Below are 11367 nucleotides of genomic sequence, written 5' to 3'. Positions count from 1 at the left end.
GAAAGACTGGTTAAGAATGGACTTTTAAGTGAGTTAGAAGAAAACTCTTTACATGTATGTGAGTCATGCCTTAAAGGCAAAACTGTCCTTCAAAAACGACTAAAAGATCTTTTACTGGAAAATGTCATAGGGCCAAAGAACCCTTAGAACTTGTACATTTAGATCTCTATGTTCATATGACTGTTAAGGCAAGAAGAGGATTTGAATATTTCATCACTTTTACTGATGATTATTCTTGATTGGGTATTTTTATTTAATGCAACATAAGTCTAAAGCCTTTGAAAAGTTCAAGGAGTACAAGGTTCAAATTGAAAATGCATTAAATAACACAATTAAAACATTTCGATCTGATCGAGATGGAGAGTATATGGATCTAAAATTCTAAGACTATTTGATAGAACATGGAATTGTATCCCAACTCTCGGCACCTAGTACACCTCAGTAGAATTGTGTATCAAAAAGGAGAAATTGAACCCTGTTGGACATGGTTCAGTCTACGATGAGTTATGCTTCCTTACCTGACTCGTTTGGGGATATGCACTACAGACTACAGCTTACATTTTGTACTGCGTTCCATCAAAAAGTGTTACTGGAACACCTTTGGAGTTATGGAATGGTCGTAAAGGTAGTTTACGCCATTTCAGGATCTGGGGTTGCCCAACATATGTGCTTGAGGCAAGTTCTAAAAAATTGGAAGCTCATACAAAATTGTGCTTATTTGTAGGTTACCCTAAAGGAACGGGAGGTGGTTACTTCTATGATCCTAAAGATAATAAAATGTTTGTGTCGACAAACGCTATTTTGTTAGAAGAGAACTTCATAAGGGAGCATAAACCTCACAATAATATAGTGCTAAATAAACTTTCAAGTGAAGACTGAACCTTCAATAAGAGTTGTTGAAGAGCCCAATATCTTAACAAGAGTTGTTGATGTTGGTTCATCTAGTAGGTCAAATCCACTTTAAATGTTGAAGGAGCCTCGACGTAGTGGGAGGGTTGCGAATCCGCCTATTCGCTACATGGTTTTAACAGAAACCCTAGCTATCGTAGCAGACGAAGATGTTGAGAATTCATTGTCTTACAAGAAGGCAATGGAGGATGTTGACAAAGATGAATAGATCAAAGCTATGAATCTCGAAATGGAGTCTATGTACTTCAACACGGTTTGGGATCTTGTAGATCAACCTGATGGGGTTAAACCTATAGGTTGCAAATGGATCTACAAGATAAAATGGGGTGCTCATGGGAAGGTGCAGACCTTCTAGGCTAGACTTGTGACAACAGGTTATACCTAAGTTGAGGCAGTTCACTATGAGAAGGCTTTCTCACCTATTGCCATTTTGAAGTCTACTATGATATTTGGCAAATGAATGTCAAGACTACTTTTCTGAATGAAAATCTCGAGGAGACCATATATATGGAGCAGCCTAAGGGATTCATAACCCAAGGTTAAAAGCAAAAAGTTTGTAGGCTTAGTCGTTCCATTTATGGATTGAAACAAGCTTCTCAATTTTGCACTATAGGATTTGATACTGCTATCAAATCTTATGGTTTTGATAAGAATGTTGATGAGCCTTGTGTTTACAAGAGAATCATCAACAGTTCAGTAGTTGTTCTTGAGTAATATGTAGACGGATATCTTACTCATTGGGAATGATGTAGGTTTATTGACTGAAATTAAAAATTGGCTATTCCAAATGAAAGATTTGGGAGAGGTGCAATTTGTTCTAGGCATTCAGATCTTTAGAGATTGAAAGAACAAAATGAAAGAGTTAAATAACATGAAGCGGAAGTATCAAGGATCCATAAGTATTCAAATTCACTAATTTTGGCAGAAACTAAAGCATGGTTTTCTAAAAAGTGGGTTTTAAAATCATACCTTTGAAGAACTCTCCAAGAAAACAAGTGTACAGTAGCAGTCTTCACTTGACATCACCGTGAACCACCTCAAAGCCTTCCCTACTATCCTCTTGGAGCTTTAGGTAGAGTTGTGGGACTCAAGAACAGCTTGAAGAAGTGAATAACCAAGAAGAACTCACAATAGCAGAACAAAGAAGACAATCTCTTCTCACATAAATTTTTCTATAAAAAATTCTGCATTAATTCCTCTCAAATGACTTCAATATTCTTTGTATATTGTAAATGAACATGCAAAGAAGTGGAGTGCATGGCTTGCAGCTCATGCTTGGAGAATCAATGTAGAAAGGATAATGGCCTTTGTGTGAGCATGAAAATGAAGGTAATGGAGAAAATTCAATCTCCATTTTGTGAAACCATGCAAAACGATTTTCCATTTTTTTCTTTTAAAACATAAAATGACTTCTAAACCATTTTAATTCATGATTTTCTTAAATTAATTTAAAATATTAATTAATTTAATATCAAATATTAAATTAATTTTTGCACAATTATCATCTTCATATATTTAAATCATATTTAAATATATATTCTCTTGTTCCATTTAATTTGAATGTTTCAAATTAATTTCTCAAGCTACCCTAAAGTTTATCTATTTACGAGCTAGTAGGGTACCTCATGGACCTACAGATCATGGGCTCCAACGATTCGAGATTAATCGGCTAAACTCATTAGTCCGATTTAACCCCATTTGTTAACTAATGAGACACTCCACTATAGCCCATAGTTGAACTTCCCTCACTATAGATATATTATGTTCACTTAATAACCATAATCAGTAAGTCGATCCTTCATAGATTGTTCGTAATCACAGCTAGGTCAAAAATACTGTTTTACCCCTTTGAATACATCTTGCTCCTTAAGTTCCTACTGATCTTCTAATGAACAATCCAGATTCATAATCTCTATGAATCATATCCTTTCTCTATCATGAGAAAGCAGGGCCTCGATTGTTCAAGACCTAGAATCAGTACTTAAGAGAACAACCTATCTGCTAACCCTAAATAGGGTATGAGTGAACTCCATTTTGTAAGGCTATGTCCCCAGCTATTCATCCGGTCTTATCCCCAAAATGGTAAGCTTATTGAGCAGTGCTGTTGGACTACTCTCACCGTTTGCAGATCAAAGGATAATCCCGAAAAAATAGAAGATCATAGCTAGCTCAGGATTAATATCGAGTTAACCTAGGTTATATAATAAATGAAATAGTCAGTTTTAACAGTAAACGATTGTTATAAAGAAAAGTGACTATTTTTGTGGTCCAGTCTATGTGCAAACTCATTGCATAGGATGCCCCCACTCTCATGTCTCAACATGAATGATTTGTGAATCACATCGTTTGTATCACCTTACAACTTTTTATAACAACTACAGAGTGGGTCGCATCAAATAGTGTTACCAAGATGAGATACTCAATTTCATCCATATACTTATTAGACCATTTAGGCTATATACTGTCAACTTGATCCTCTTTATGTCACTACATAAAGTTACAGCATTCAGACTATAGCCAAGGATGCGTTTATTGGATTTTCATAATAAGATGTAAAATGAACAAGTTATTATTATTGATGAAATAGAATGTTTAACACGAACAGCGAGTTCTAGGACATTCCCAACACAAAACGCCGTCCCTGTCTTAGGCATCGTACATTGACAAGATGCTTGTTAAGATTTTGATCCATAACTCTAAGAGAGGCTTGTTCCCTTTTGAGCATGGAGTCATTTTGTCTAAGGAACAGTGTCCTAAGATACCTTAAGAGGTTGAGAAAATGAGATAGATCCCTTATGCATCGGCTGTTGGTAGCCTGATGTATGCGATGTTATGTACTAGACCTGACATCTACTACGTAGTGGGGATAGTCAGTAGATATCAATCTAATCCAAAATTTAATCATTGGACCGCCGTTAAGAACATTCTCAAGTATCTTCGGAGAACGAGGGACTACATGCTCGTTTATGGTTCTAAGGATTTGATCCTTAAAAGATACACAGACTCTAATTTCCAGACTGATAAGGAATCTAGAAAATTCACATCAGGATCAGTTTTCACTCTTAATGGAGGAGTAGTAGTCTGAAGGAGCACCAAGCAAGGGTGCATTGCTAACTCCACTATGCAGGTTGAGTATGTAGCAGCTTGTGAAGTTGCCAAGGAAGCTGTGTGGCTCAGGAAATTCCTAGCTGATCTGGAAGTGGTTCCAGACATGTCAAACTTCATCACTCTTTATTGTGATAATAGTGGTGTTGTGGCTAATTCCCGAGAGCCTAGGAGTAAAAAATGTGAGAAACACATAGAGCAGAAGTGGCATCTCATTCAAGAGATTGTGCATCGAGGGGGCATGATCGTCACGCAGAAAGCTTTGGCACACAACGTTGCTGATCTATTTACAAAGGCCCTTACGACTAAGGTGTTTGAGGATCAGCTACAGAGTATGGGTCTACGGGACATGCCATATCTAGTCTAGGAAAAGTGGGAGATTTTATATTGGGCACGTTTTATGCCCTAGTTTCTTGTTTTGTGTACTTTTATATTAGTATGACTTTTATGATGTACACCTCACAAGCTTTAGAACAAGTGGGAGATTGTTAAGATTGATGCCTTAATCTCGTGGATCTTGTACTTTGTAATTGTAATGTACAAACGATTTATTTATTTAATAAAATCTGAGGAATTTTATTCGACATTTAGTAGCATTAACCTATAAAACCAATATAAACTAACATCTAAGGTTATCTTCTGTAGCTTAAACATGTATGTAGAGACATACAGGTAGATCATGTTTAAGTCATAACCTAAATGATCTGTAGTAGCAGGATAAGGTTACCTTATCCTGGTGACACTACGAATGCGGCCGAAGTAGATGTTACAATTGTTGTAAAGTGCTACTAATGATTTGATCCTAATCAATCGTGTAGAGACATATGAGCGATGGTGTTCTTTACAAAGGGGTTTGTATAAGATCGGACCATGAAATGAATAGTCTCATTATATAACGGCCTTAATAATAAAGACTTACATTTCACCAGGATGACCATAGGTAAAATGACCTGAATCCTGAGTGAGTTGTAAACTCCTACCTATGAAGGCGGTCCTTTGATTTGTATTAAGGGTGAGCATGTTAGATAAAAAAACGAACATGATCGACCTAAATCGGCCGAAATGGAGTTGGACGATTGAAAATCTACTCAGAGCGGTCGGTGTTGGTTTTCAATTTTTAAAACTGATTCTAGCGGCGGTTAGGGTAAGTTATTGATCGAGTCTCGACCCGACCCGATCGATTTATTATTTAAAGTACATATATATATATATTGCCATTTTAAAAAATTAGGGATTGTTTTCTTCTTGAGCGCTCTTCGATTCCAGGTCGTTAACTTCGATTGAGCAGTGAGCAGGCTTCCTCTTCGATCTTCGTTCTTCTTCGTTCCAGCTGCTAACCGAGCCAGCCATCTTCTTCGTTCCAATCGGCCAGCCATCAAATCCGTTTCAGTCAGCTAGCCATCAAATCCATTCCTATCGTCGTTCTTCTTCTTTCTTCTTCGCTCTTCTTCGATTCCAGCGCCAACCCTACAGATCCATTCCAACCGTCGCCGATCTTCTTCGTTCTTCTTTGTTCTTCCTTCCATTCCAGCGTCAGCCGATCGCTGAGTAGTCTACAGGTTTGTATCCATTCCACGGTTCCAGCATCTTATTTTTACATTCAAATAAAAATCATCTGCACAGTGCATTTGAACTTGATTGCCCATGTATCCATGCTTCCCTATTATATGTAAAATTATGGATGTGTGGGTAGTGATTGTAATGTATTGTACACAGTGGCCAGTGCCATAATCTTGATTTTTGTACAAGTCATTCAACTAGAATTTTCAAATTGTACTTTGAAAACAAAAATGGAAATTAGTTTTTTAAAACAATTGTCCAACCATCCTTAGTGGGCATGAACTTAACAATCTTATTGAGAATAATTTTGAGTTATCAAAGTATGTGAAGGCAGTGTAAATACTTTAAGTATCTGAGTTCTTGTAAATACTTTAAGACTTGAGTTTTTGTAAAGCTAAAATACTTTTGAGTTTTTATGAATTGTGATACTGACGCAACATGGTGTGGTTCAACTACATGGATTCAACGGATATGGAGTTTGATGGAACTGCAATTCATGCTTCAAAAAATAAACAAGATGCAGAAATGAATGCCAATACAAATATCTTTGATGTTGATTTAGCAAATGAGACATCAAATGTTCCAAATCCACCAAAAAGAAGGAATGTTATGAAAAAATCCATAGTTTGGGATCATTTTAAGAGGCTAAAAGGTGATCCTAAAGACCCCCATGCTCAATGTAAGTACTGTGGAGTTGTCTATGCATGTCATTCTAAATGTAATGGTACTGGGACTATGAAGAATCATTTGGAAAATTGTAAAAAATACCCTTACCAGAAAAAAAGAGATCCAACCCAAATGACATTAGCTTTCAAAACTAAAGACAAAGACAATGTTGGGGATAATACGTCACAACTTGTATGTGAGTCATATAGTTTAGAGAGTTGTCGGGAAGCGTTGTTTGAAATGGTAATTGTTGATGAATTGCCATTCAAGTTTGTGGAGGGTAAAGGATTTAAGAAATTTTTCAATAGATTAATATGTGCAGATCAACCTAGATTTGTTGTTCCGTCTCGATTTACTGTGGCTAAAGATGTGCTTAAGTTGTGTGTTAATGAGAAAAAATGTTTGAAATATATGTTTGTGAACAAGAAGTATAGAGTTTCTCTCACTACAGATTATTGGACACGGGACAAAATATAAATTACATGGTACTAACTACCCATTTCATAGATTTTGATTGGAGACTACATAAAAGTATACTTAGTTTTTGTCCAATTGAGAATCATAAAGATGATACTATTGGTAAAACCATTGAAAAGAATTTGAAGGATTGGGGCATTGAAAGGGTAATGACTTTGACGATTGATAATGCAAGTTTGAATGACACTACAGTTGCTTATCTTCTGAACAGATTCAATAAGGGATTATTTTTTGGTGGAGAATTTATGCATGTTCGTTGTTGTGCTCATATATTAAATCTCATAGTATGTGATGCTTTTAAGGAACATAATGATTGCATTGAAAGGATTCGATATGCGGTATGATTTATAAGATCTTCTTCTGCACGTTTTTTGAAATTTAAAAAGTGTATTGAAATTGAAAAATTTTTCTTGCAAGAGTTATGTGTGTCTTGATGTTCCCACTAGATGGAACTCTACATATTTGATGCTTGCAGCAGCTGTGAAGTTTGAAAAGGCTTTTGATAGATTAGAAGATGAAGATGCTTCTTATAGACACGATTTGTCACCAAATAAGGAAGATTGGACAAATGATAAGATGTTGATTAGGTTTTTAAAGGTCTTTTATGATGTGATGTTGAAAATTTCAGGGTCTTTGTACACCACTTCGAATATGGTTTTTCATTAGACTACAGTGGTTCAGAATTGTATACGTTTGAATGTTGGTAGTGTAAATGCAATGCTAGTTGGAATGGCCAATAGCATGAAGGCCAAATTTGAGAAGTATTGGGGGAACAATGAAAAAAAATCTATTGTTGTATGTTGCTATTGTGCTAAATCATCGAAAAAAGCTAAGGTTTGTATCTTTTTGCCTTAAAAAATTTTTTGGGCCAGAGGTTTCCAAATCTATGAGAAATGTAGTGGAGCAATGTTGTAGATATCTCTTTCATGAGTATAGTACTACTCAGAGTGGGAGTGGGAGTAGGAGTACTACTACTACTAATACACCAATTGTCTCGGCCTTGGAGACCATGATTGATTGTGTTCCAACTGAAAAGGTGGGTGAAGATTTTGTCTATGATACAATTGATATTGATTTTGAAGGCAATGAGACTACACCTTTCGAATAGGGGTCAGAGATTGATATTTATTTGTTGGAAGCCAATGTTAAAAATGAAGGTGATTTTGACATACTTCAATCGTGGAAGATGAACAGCCATCTGTTTGAGGTTCTTAGTCGTATGGCTAGAGATATTTTGGAAATTCCAGTATCTATTGTAGCATCTAAGTAAGCTTTTAGTACAAGAGGACGTGTTGTTGATTCATCACGTTGTTCATTGGCTCTAAAAACAGCGGAGGCTCTCATTTGTACTCAAAATTGGCTAAATTCTGGTCCAATAGATCTTGAAGTTTAGCATGACATGGAAGAAGCTTCATTATTTGAAGAAGGTATTTATTCAATTGTTTAACTTTAAACTTTATTCATTTTTATTTTGTAGTTGTAACTTGTTAGTTTAAAATCTTAATGAGGTTGTCTTTCACTTCTTAATCTTAATTATATAGGATTTAGAGCAGTTATGGACAATGAAAAAGAGATTCAAGACCTTCCAGATTTTGCAAAGTTGTCAGTTATCGATTAAGCATTTATCATTTGATTTTGGTTGTATTTGTCTTTGACTATTTGTGACGTACTACTATTTGTGTTTTATTGTAATTTGGTTGTATTTGACAATTGACTTTATGTTGTAATTTCTAATTTTATTGTATGTGACTATGTGTCATGTGATATTTCTATTTGTGACGTACACTCTCGACTCTCATATTAGTTTTGTTTCCAAATATATATGTAATATGTATTATGTGCTTCTTTAAGCAATTAAGCGAAGCGAACACAATCCCAAACAATGGACATGTTAATTGTTAAATATTAAGGATTGTCAAATCAAATCAAATCATATCAATATTCTATTTTTAATACCTCTGTTCCATAAAATGTGAAATAGTATCTTGAATTCTGAACCACAATCACAAATTAAGAGAGAAAACTAAACATGATTGATAAGGAAGTTAACAAATAGTTGATTTTTTATTTTTATTAAAAAAATACTATTTATAACGATAATGATTTATAACTAAATATAATTTTTACCTAATAGCAAATACTAAATAGTACTAACTATTAAATATAGAAATTTTTCTAAGAATTTTAATACATAAATATAATTTTTTTTTAAAAAAAGGAAAATAAAAAATCGACCAAACCGACAGACCGACCGGTCGTGTTTCTACTCAGTCGAACGTCGAGACTGGTTTGGTCAGATTCTAAACCGATTCTAGTCGGTTCGCACGTCGGTCTGGTCAAAATATCGACCTCGACTGACCGATGATCACCCCTAATTTGTATAGTTGAGAGTGGCCAAATCGCTAACTCAATAAGCCTACCATTTTGGGGATTCATCTGATTGAAGAGCTGGGAACACAACTATACAAGATGAAATTCACTCATTCCCTAATGTCAGGGTAAGTAAATAAATTGCTCCCTTAAGAGCTGATTTCGGGGCTTGAACAATGTGGTGCCACATTCTTTCTTGGCCTGAGAGAGGTTTGATCATAGTTGGACTATGACTTATTGTTCATTGGAGGGATCGGTGGTACTTAAGGAGTTAGATGTAACTACATGAGTAAAACGGTAATTTTGACCCAACTGTACTTATGAGCAATTTGTGAAGGGTCATCGCATTGCTGACTGATTATTTCTAATGGATACAAAAATATATTTGTAGTGCGAAGAGCGCAGTTGTCAGTCTTTAGTGGAGTGATCGACAGTTAATGGATGTTGAGAAATTTAATTAAATGAGTTTAATTAATTTTTCAAGTACCATTGGAGTTTCAATCTACAGGTCCATAAGGTCCCCTCTGTAACTCAATAGGTATTATTGAGAATTGATTTTGGATTAATTTGAATTGTTCACATCAATTGAGGAAATTAATTATATATAAAATTAATTTAAATTAATTATATGTTATACAATTCATATAATGTATTTGATTCATTATAATATAAAGCTTATTTTGAGAGAAATTAATTATTTGAATATGATTCAAATACTAATTGTATGGATAAGATTCATATAGTTAAATTTAATATAAATTAGATTTATATTAAATACCATGAATTATTGAGTGTTAAACTATAGGTTATATTATATTTGATATAATGTAAACTATAGGCTATGTGTTATATTTGATATAACATATACTTATATATAATATATAAAATAAGTTGGTTATTATATATATTTTATTTATTAAATTTAATTTAATTTAATTTTAAATTAAAGGGAGGGAGTTACAACTTCCCTCCCCTTAATACTCTCAGAAAGATCGTGGTAGTGGGGAGTTGGTTTTTTTACATTGTTTCATCTTCTTCACAGAAGAGATCACCGACAGGTGTCTGAAGGAGTTTCTCCCAACATAATTTGCTCTTGCAGAAAAATTCCTCTTCTCTCAAATCCTCTCCCTCTTCCAAAATCATAGTAGAGCTCACACACTTTGTTAATTCTCAACCCCTACGAAGAATACAGAAGAAAATCTTGTGGTGGTGGGCATTTTGGTTTTTCGTTCCTGAACAGTCGTGGAGAGGAGATCGTGAAGAATTATTGGCTTCAAGGGTAAGTATGATCCAAACCCTAATTTCTTCTCTAATACTGTTCTTTTGCATGCTGTAAAATCTATGATAATGCATAATTTTGTTCTTTGTAATTTTTGTATTCTATGAAATTTAAAATTGGAAACGATCCCCGTTTCCACTAGGGACCTCATAGTTCTTCAAGTGAGAGAGTGAGGTCTCATTGTTCAAGACCTAGAATCAACTATCAAGGGAGTAATTCATCTACTTATTCTAAAGATGATAAGGAGTAAATTCTATCTTGTGTAGTTGTGTTCTCAGGTCCCTACATGGAAAAATTCCCAAAATGGTAGGCTTATTGAGTCGACAAATCTGGCCACTCTTACCGATACAAATCAAAGGATCGTTCTAATAGAGAGGAGTTCACAACTCACTCAGGATTAAGGTCGAATCACCTATGGTCATCCTATTGAAATGTTAATCTCTTCAAGTAACGACGTTATAAAAAGAGACTAATCATTTCACGGTCCGATCTTATACAAACTCTTTGTATCGAATGAACGGATTGAATCCCATATAAAATTAAAACTGTAACATGCTTTGAAGAGGAAAAAAGGGATTTTGAAACTTACCCTTGAAGAACGATTTTCTTCATGAATTTTCTCTATGATCTATCACACGAACACGAACGGATCTTTGAACACTTCCCTCGATCCTCGTGAACACCGAAATACCAAGAACGGGACACTACCACAAGGCCTTCTTTGTTATTCTCAAGGATGAGAACCGGTGCGTAGTTGTGAGCTCGCAATAGGAATAATTTTGGAAAGGGAAGAAAAATTTTTGTGAGAGTTTCTCTACAAACTTTTTGCAAAGTATTTCACCAAGGGTGAGAGATATCTTCAAAAACTCAAATTCAGAGTGTGGAAGAAGGTGATATTCTGTCAAACATAAAAAAACTACCCCCACTTACGTACTGAGAAGTTATGAGAGATTAAAGGGGCGGAGGTTATGAAATTAACTTCCTCCCTTTTATTTAATATT

At 34.9% G+C, this 11367-nt stretch overlaps 1 pseudogene; it reads left to right on the top strand.

Moving 5' to 3' along the window:
* Positions 1–6012: 6012 nt before the first annotated feature.
* Positions 6013–8335, top strand: LOC150029920 (zinc finger BED domain-containing protein RICESLEEPER 2-like; annotated as a pseudogene).
* Positions 8336–11367: the final 3032 nt, after the last annotated feature.

Source organism: Benincasa hispida, unplaced genomic scaffold (assembly GCF_027475165.1).
Source record: "Benincasa hispida cultivar pf3 unplaced genomic scaffold, pf3_genome.v1.1 HicScf811, whole genome shotgun sequence".
In the NCBI taxonomy this organism is placed as follows: Eukaryota; Viridiplantae; Streptophyta; class Magnoliopsida; order Cucurbitales; family Cucurbitaceae; genus Benincasa; species Benincasa hispida.
Note: the sequence above shows the minus strand (reverse complement) of the source record. Positions and strands in the feature narration are given on the sequence as shown.